This window comes from Lemur catta, chromosome 1 (assembly GCF_020740605.2).
Source record: "Lemur catta isolate mLemCat1 chromosome 1, mLemCat1.pri, whole genome shotgun sequence".
NCBI lineage: Eukaryota > Metazoa > Chordata > Mammalia > Primates > Lemuridae > Lemur > Lemur catta.
The window spans coordinates 120766628-120776015 of NC_059128.1; the positions used below are offsets into that span (position 1 = coordinate 120766628).

At 40.1% G+C, this 9388-nt stretch overlaps 1 pseudogene; it reads left to right on the forward strand.

The window, feature by feature from the left end:
- The first annotated feature begins 376 nt into the window (after positions 1-376).
- LOC123640682 lies at positions 377-1535 on the forward strand (annotated as a pseudogene).
- Positions 1536-9388: the final 7853 nt, after the last annotated feature.

The following is a 9388-nucleotide window of genomic DNA, read 5'->3' on the forward strand; positions in this document are numbered from 1 at the left end:
CAAAGGCACGAAAGTTTTTCTAATTACAGCTTTTGAATACATGGCCTCAAGGAAAGGCTGAGAGTGCTACAGGAGTCCCTATTCCGAGATGGTCAAGGGATCCCCTAACAGAAACAAGATTCACATACAAATTATTGAAATTAACTTCTTGTGAATGGAGGTTACCAGCGGCTGAGGCAGTTGGGGTGTGGTATTTGGGAGATGTTGGTCAAAGCATATAATATCACAATTATAAAGAAATAATTAAATTAAATTAAATGAAAAATTAAATTAAATTAAAAATTAAATTAAAAGCATGTACAACATGGACTATAGTTGACGATGTATTTTATTGTTGAAAATGCTAAGAAAGTGGATAATTGTTCTTACCACAAAAATGGTGACTAAGGGAATTAACGCAGGTGTGAATTGACTAGATTTAGCTTTTCCATAATGTATGTATACTTCTAGACATCACGTTGTACACAATAAATACATACAGCTTTTTATTTTTCAAGTTAAAAATAAACTTTTACATGTAGAAATTACCTTCTTTACTGTAGACTGTAAATGAGAGAATTTCTGTCATGTTTGTAATGCATAACTGTCATGTTCTCTTTCTCTTTCTTTTTTTGTCCGTCACATCAACCACATAGATCTAGGGAATGACACAGGAATTTCATAATTTCTTTTACTGGGATTTTCAGAGGACCCAGAACTGCAACCCATTCTCTTTGGGCTGTTCTTGTCCATATACCTGATCACAGGGCTTGGGAACCTGCTCATCATTCTGGCTACAATCTCAGACTCCCACCTGCACATCCCCAGGTACTTCTTCCTCTCCAACCTGTCTTTTGCTGACATCTGTTTTTTGTCCACCACTGTCCCAGAGATACTGAATGTGCAGACACCGAGCAAAGTCATATCCTATGCAGGCTTCATCACACAGATCGACTTTTTCCTGCTCTTTGTAGGATTGGACAACTTCCTCCTGACTGTGATGGGCTAGGAACGGTTTGTGGTCATCTGCCACCCCCTGCACTACACAGTCATCATGAATCCCAGGCTCTGTGCACTGCTTGTTCTGGTGTCCTGGATCCTGAGTGTCCTGAATTCTTTGTTACAAAGCTTAATGGTGTTGCACCTGCCCTTCTGTGCAGAGTTGGAAATCCCCCACTTTTTCTGTGAACTTAATCAGATAATCCTCCTTGCATGTTCTGACACCTTTATTAACGACGTGGTGATGTATTTGGCAGTGATGCTCCTGGGTGGGGGATGCCTTATTGGGATCCTTTACTCTTACTCTAAGATAGTTTCCTCTCTATGTGCAATCTCCTCGGCTCAGGGGAAGTGTAAAGCATTTTCCACCTGTGCATCTCACCTCTTTGTCCTCTCATTTTACTGTACATGTCTAAGGGGTGTACCTCCGCTCTGCTGCTAAACACAACTTACACTCCAGCGCAACATCCTCAGTGATATACATGGTGGTCATTCCCATGCTGAACCCTTTCATCTACAGCCGGAGGAATAATGACATAAAGAGGGCTCTGAAATGATTTTTAGAAGGATGCAATGAAAGGGTCATTTTTCAAGTTATGCCATTGATTTCAGAGCTCTAAGCCTGAGAGCCAGAAATTGCGATTCAGTAATCAGATCATTGAACTAGACTTCTCTCCTTCTATTTATTTTCTGGAGTTTCAATTTATCTCTACTTCTTTTTGAATTCATGCCATTCCTTCATAAAGCTTTCTGCTCTCTTATATCCAACTCTTTTGTCGTCTGTCATTTTCCTACTTTCCTGATGTTATTCACAAACTACAGTCAGAAACAACTTGGGCCTTCCTATTTGTCTCATGTACTGGTGAGTTGCACTAGTCCTATGAAATTAACCATGCTTGGTAACTATAAGGGCATCTATACAACTTGAGTATAGATGAATAAAAGACCACGGTTTTCTACTTTTGACTCCATCATTCCTTTCGCTGTCACCACCTTAGCTTCTCCTCCTCATAATGTAAACTTTGACATAGAAGTGAGTTTCATAGGTGATGATGGGATTTTATTTTCCCCGATGGCATCCTGTGCTCTTTTCATCTCAGTTTCCACAGTGTTTTCCATATTCCCTGTAAAGAGTAGGAAGTCAAATATTGCTCATCGAATATATGTTCCAAGTGTGCTCTACACAGAAAGACAGATTTGCATGAATCAATTGACTTTAGAATGCCTTAGAGTCAGAGATGACCTTAAAGATGGCCGAGTAAGATTTTCAAGACACACATTGAATGACTATGGATGATCTGTTGTGATGATGTACATCTCACAGAAGTCTGGAAACTTGGTGTCCATTGTGACATTTTTTTCATGCCAGTGAAAGGTTGGTGTTGTGGTCTATATTATTTTATTGTATCATCTTGCGGTTTCTGCTTAAAATATCCCAGTGCTACATAGAAGTAGGACTCCTACCATTGTCCTAACACATCTCCCCCTTTAAAGGACTTTGTCACAAGCATTGAACTATAGGAAAATGCACAATATGTGTATTTACCTCAGCTTCAGCTGCCTTATTCCTTTTACTGCAAACTGTCTTCAGTCTTCATGATCAAAAATGACTCATGCAAGAGCTTGAATATCTGCTTTGAACGTCAACTTTCTAGATATTCTTGAGTAGAATATAGAAATAGTAGAAGAGCTGAAAAGAATCTAAAATTCCTGATGTGATTATCTGGAGCCAGCATGAGGGCAACAAGTATAATAACCCGAGCACAACAGAGCATAGACTGTTAGGCTCTCAAGCACTTTGATCCCTGCACAGTGACCTGAGGAGGTTTCTCTTCAAAATCACAACTTCCTATGTCCCAGGAGGAGAGCAATGCTAGACTTAATTCTTGACCCAAGATACTTTCTAATGTCACAGTGAGCTTAGTTTATGGGTAACTATTACACAGTCACAGTAGCTGCTCCCCATGAACATCTGCATTCCAGGTAACTTACACTAAGCTGTAAAATATTACTTATCACAAGAATGGAAAGACAAACACCACAAGTACTCAGCATTAATTTGGTACTAATCAATCAACACGTGCAGATATGGAAGTAACATTTATTGGGGATCAGGCAGGTGGGAGTGGGAGGATGGGATGTGCAAATTCACACCTAGTGCAGTACGTGCTGTCTGAGGAATAGGTATGCCTGTGACTTTGACTCAGGTGGTGCAAATGCAACTTATGTGACCAAAGCATTTGTAACCCTATAATATTTTGAAATAAAAAAATTAAATTAAAAATATTACTTTCCACATAAACTCCATAAAGAAGGTGGAATTTCTAAAAGTTTCTCTGGCTCCCCTGGGGAAAGCACTCAAGACACACATGTAAAATTTTTTATGCAATAGCTGAGCTACCAGCACAAGGAAGGGTTCATCCTCCTAAAGTCAGACAGGAGGTGTGTGGTAGGCTTCTTGGTGGAAAAGGCCTCTAAATAATTACACCTCACTCTCACACTGGACCACATGCAGCCTTGATAATCAGAGAGTGGTCCACATAACAGGGTGAGCAGGGTTAACATCAACAGGGAAATAGTTGCAAATGCAGAGTGACTTGACCTGTGCTGATTGCCCCAAATAAGAATCCACACTTGAACAAGACCCTCAACTGAATCATATACATACTGGAGTTGAAGAAGTCCTTGTCTAAAATACTCTCAAAACCTCCCAGGCATTAACAATTCTGTAAAATATTGTTTTGGGTTGTGGGCTTGCCTGTCCATTGTAGGATGTTGAACAGCATGCTTAAATTCATTAGTTGCAGTAGCACAGCCCCAGTTGTGAAAATCAAAATTTCACCAGACATTGCCAAGTGACTCCTGAAAGGACAGGCATCCCCTGGGAGAACCACTGCCATATAGAACAGGAATCATTTTGGTGACCATCTACCAAAGCTCATCCATGACTCAACTCGTAACTTTAGGCAGGTCACTTCATGTGCTGAGCCCAAATCCTAATAGAATGGAAATGTATTAAAATAAAACACATTAAATGTGGCATTAAATGAGACAAACAATCCATACAAGATTCCAACTTCAGTCCATAGTTCATGGAAAGGTCTAAATATATCTCATGTAATTGTGAAATATTTCAAATGGGAAGGACTGAAAGAGAACTCCTTACTTATTTGGTAAGCATAGACTTCCCAATTGCTTCATTAAAAGTCTTGAAGCCAGGACTGTAGTACAGACCAATGGTTTTATAGCAAGTGAACGCGCTCTCCTTCCCTGTAGGAGAGGGAATAGCAATTTTCTGCAGATGTCAACAGCTGTGTTCCCAAGCCAAGTCAATACTGTGAAGATCCAAGTGACCGAGTAAAGTGTAGTAAAGAGTAGTAAGACCTAGTTGCTCGGTCTTTGACTTTGGAGGAAGTTTTCATCAAAATTTGGGTCAAGGTGCTAATGAGGTTAGACTGCCCAAAGGCACAGAGCTGAAAGAGAAGTAGTAATATACTGGATTCACCTGAATTCTAACATGGTGTCTTGGGAACAGAATCAGCAGGAAATGTTTTCTTGCTTTTTAGAACAGCGACACTCAGAAAAACCAGGTGCTCAGGTGTTGGAATAACAAGAGGGAACTAGGCCTAATTGGTACATATAAGGAGCGATAAATTCAGTATATGTCATCTGCTGTTGTCCTTAAGAATGTACAGCCTAGGTATGGATGGAATATTGTTTAATATTTTGCAGTCCTCCTTCTGGTTAAGGGACTGACTTCTGTGCCTCATTTTGGGTTGAATTTCATTTTTCTGTTTTCTCACTTGAGCCATTGTGATAACTGGGTTTTTATCTTCTCTTGAGTAGTTTTATTTTCGTGGGTCTTTCTTGTGCTGGTCCGTGTGTAGCTCTGTTTTGAGTACTTCTTGGAGAGCTGGTCTTGTCTTGGTGAATTCTCTGAGTTTTTGTTTATCTGAGAATCTTAATTTCACCTTCATATATAAAGCTCAGCTTAGCTGGGTATAACATTCTAGGCTGGGCATTATTCTGTTTCAGAAGAGTGAGAATGGGGCCCCAGTCTCTACTTGCTTGTAAGGTTTCAGTTGAGAAATTGGTGTAATTCGGGTGGATTTTCCTTTGTATGTTACTTGTTTCTTTCTCCTTACAGCTCGAAGGAGGGCCTCTTTAGTGGAAATTTTGGTCAGTCTGAAAACGGCATGACGTGATGTCTTCCTATTGGGTATGAATCTCCCAGGGGTTCTTTGAACTACTTGAACCTGTATATCTAGAGTTTTGGCAAGGCCTGGGAAATTTTCCTCAATTATGTCTTCAAATAGCTTATCCAACCCTTGCTTATTATCTTCTTCACCCTCAGGAATGCTGATAATTCTCACATTAGGCTTCTTCACGTAATCCCACATTTCTTGTAGACTCTGGTCTTTTCTCTTATTTCTTTGCTGTATCTCTGTGACTGACTTATTTAATTGGAAAGTGTTATCTTCGATCTCTGAGATTCTTTGTCATCTGACTAAAGTGATGTGTGGTTTTTCTCTCAGTGGGAATGGGGATTTTGTCACCCAGGTGACATTGAACAATGGCATGTTTGGCTTTCAACCTGGAGAAGGGGCAGCAGAGAACAGAGAAGCTTGGAAACTAATGCAATGCCCATGACAATCTCCCCCAAAATAAATGCCCTGAGCAAGAATTTTAGTAGTGCTGGGATGGAGAACCTCAGTTAATGAATGTCCATATTTTTAATATGTATAACTCTATTCAGACTATTTTCCCAGGATCTTGTAATACTTAACATTTCTGCTAGGAAAATTAGAGAGTACTACTTTGCTACCTATTTAAAAGTTCTTTCGCCATTCAATGTGGCAGCTAAATTATTTCCCTGGCTGAAGGGTTTGAAATAGATTTCTTGTTGTTTTAATCTATTACTGGGCTTGATCAGAGAAGCCTATGCATGATCACTCTTTTGATTTGCTTATTTTCGTCTACGCAGTTTTCTACAGTCATCATGATTTCAGATGATTTTTACAGAGTATTGTTTCTTCATTGACACTTGAGTATATTTCTGGTCATAAAAAGATTTAAATTTTATTATCTACATATCTATGCCTACCTTCTTCTTTTTCTTGCTTTAGTTTAGATGGTTTGCCTATATGTAAAGTTTTTATGTGGTTTTCTGCATATTCATCTAACAAGTATTATTTACTTTTACACTAATGTATTTAAACAAGATAGTTCCTCTTACAATGTGAGACCAGGACAAATTTCATTGCCTTCCAGGTCCATAGATATTTATGCCAGCATTTATTCAATAATCCAGCATTTTCCAACTAATTTGAAATACAGCCTTGTCATATATTAAATATCCACATATAGTGAGACCTATTTCTTGATTCATTGAGTAAATAATGAGTATCTGCTATGTACCAGAACATTCTAGGTACATTATATGTTATTTAATTTTATGTCTAGGGTTTTTTTTTCTTTTTAAATTCAGGATATTATGAGGGTACAAATATTTTGGTTACACGAAATGCATTTGCCTTACTCAATCCAGGCCACAAGCATGTCCTTCCCCCACACAGTGCACCCCATCTCTATTAGCTATGGGTTTATTCACCCCCCCATCCCCCTACCTGACTGGCACCCAGTGGGTGTTACTACCATGTGAGCACCTTAATGTTGATCACTTAGTACCAGTTTGATGGCGAGTACATATGGTGCATGTTTTTCCATCCTTGAGATACCTCACTTTAAAGGATGGGCTCCAGCTCTATCCAGGATAATATAAGAGGTGCTAGATCACCATTGTTTTTTGTAGTTGAGTAGTATTCCATGGTTTCTGGTTAAATAAATCTTCTATTTTGATATTATTAAATTATTGTCATTTTGTATTTTGTGACAGTTAATTTCTGTTCCATTCAATTTTTTTGAATATGGTAGTGTTGAAATAATGTGGCTTTATTCCCCTGGAATTCTTTTTTTAAATTTCAGCTTATAACGGGGGTGCAAAAGTTTAGGTTATGTATATTGCCCTTGCCCCCCAACCCCCCGAGTCAGAATGGAGATGGAAATAATTAATAACTAGATTTAGCCATTTCATAATTTATATATACCTCAGAACATCATGTTGTACAAGATACTTATAATTTTAGTTTTCAAAGATAACAAAAATTTAAAAACAGAAATTAACTTTTTGACTTTAAAGTATAAGTGATAGCACTTCTGACTGGTTTGTAATGCAAGCTTTTGTCATGATTTCTGTCTTTTAATTTTCCCATTAACCAGATGGAGCCAGAAATTGATACACGAATTTCAGAATTTCTTCTGCTTGGATTTTCAGAGGATCCAGAACTGCAGCTCATCCTCTTTGAGCTGTTCCTGTCCATGTATCTGATCTCTGTGCTTGGGAACCTATTCATCATCCTGGCCACTATCTCAGACTCCCAACTGCACACCCCCATGTACTTCTTCCTCTCCAACCTATCCTTTTCTGACATCTGCTTGGTCTCGACCACTGTCCCAAAGATACTGGTGAATGTGCAGACACACAGCAAAGTCATATCCTACGCAGGCTGCGTCACCCAGATGTACTTCTTTGTACTCTTTGCAGTGTTGGACAGCTTCCTCCTGACTGTGATGGCCTATGACCGGTTTGTGGCCATCTGTCACCCACTGCACTATGCTGTTACCGTGAACCCCAGGCTTTGTGGGCTGCTGGTTCTGGTGTCCTGGATCATGAGTGCCCTGGATGCCTTGTTAGAAAGCTTAGTGGTGCTGTGGCTGTCCTTCTGTACGGACTTGGAAATCCCCCACTTTTTCTGTGAACTTAATCAGGTGGTCCATCTTGTCTGTTCCAACACCTTTCTTAATGACATGGTGATGTATTTCTCAGCTATACTGCTGGGTGGTTGTTCCCTGGGCCCAGGGCAGAAGGTGTTCTGTGTCTTCTGGGAGCATGGCCAGAATGGATGTGGACACTGAGCCACCACAGGCTGCAGGATGGTGGGCACTGGAGACAAGAGCACCACCTGCTGCTGCACCCATCTCAGCAGATTTGCTGTCCTCATTGTCCCCTATGACGTGCAGGTGAGAGTCCAGAGAGGAGGCCCAGAGACAGGGATGCTTGCAGCTTCAGGGGCCAGAAAGGAAGAGCTGTGCTGTGAAGGGTCAGAGGGGCCAGTAAGAGCAGTTGCATCAGTGGCCATGCCATTCTCCTCCCCTACTTTCTTTGGTGGGGGGATCACTAGGAATTGAAATTCACTCACGTGAGTACAGGTAATGGGGATCCACATAAAAACTGGGATGAGAAGTATTTTAGCTAAATGGCGAGGCCTCGTGGGAACCCAGAGAAATTCAAACAACACCCCAAGACAATGTGTTTCCTTATATCCCTTTGCTATAGAATGTAGTGTGCAAATTTTTGGTTTTTGGATTTGGTTTTTGTTTGTTTTTTTTTTAGACAGGGTCTCACTCTGTCACCCCCCAGCTGCAGTGCAGTGGCATCATCATAGCTCACTGTAACCTCAGACTTCTGGGCTCAAGCGATCCTCCTGCCTCAGCCTCCCTAGTAGCTGGGACTCCAGGCAAATGCCATGACACCTGGCTGATTTTCCTATTTTGAGTAGAGATGGGAGTCTCACTATGTTGCCCAGGCTGGTCTTGAACTCCTGGCCTTGAGCAATCCTCCCGCCTCAGCCTCCCAGAGTGCTGAGATTACAGGCATGAGCCACCGTGCCCAGCCACAAGTTTTTTTTAATTGAAAATTTTGAGGAGATGCAATAGTCTCACAGTTCAAATTTCAACTCATGTTCCCCAGTGATTAAGTTCCTTCTGAGACAAAAATCTCATCTCAGTGTCTTCTGGCTCTTCTAGAGACATGTTATATACAAACAGGCATCAATGGCAATGCTATTCTCCTCCCCTCATTACTTTAGTTGGGGGGTGGGGATCACTAGGAATAATATGTCATTATATTTTCTCTTTTCATTCAAGCCATTGTGTACCTTATTCACTCTTTTTTTAAATTTTTTTTGTTGATACATAATAATTGTACATATTCATGGAACACATGTTACATCTTGATAAAAGCACACAACGTACAATGATCACATCAGGGTAACTGGGACATGACTCACCTGAAACATTCATTATTGCTTTATGTTGGGAGCATTTGAAAACTTCTAGCTATTCTGAAATACAATAAACTATTGTCAACTATAGTTGCCCCATTGTACCCTATTCACTCTTACACATTTTTTACTTAAAACATGTGAGCGATTCTGTACCAGTACATGAATAACTTTCTAACTCCTTTTTACATATACAGTAGCATTCCATTTCATGGATGTTCCTTACATAAACAAATCTCCTAAGGGTGAACATTTTCTTTTCAATCTTTGGCTACCGTTATGTTGCA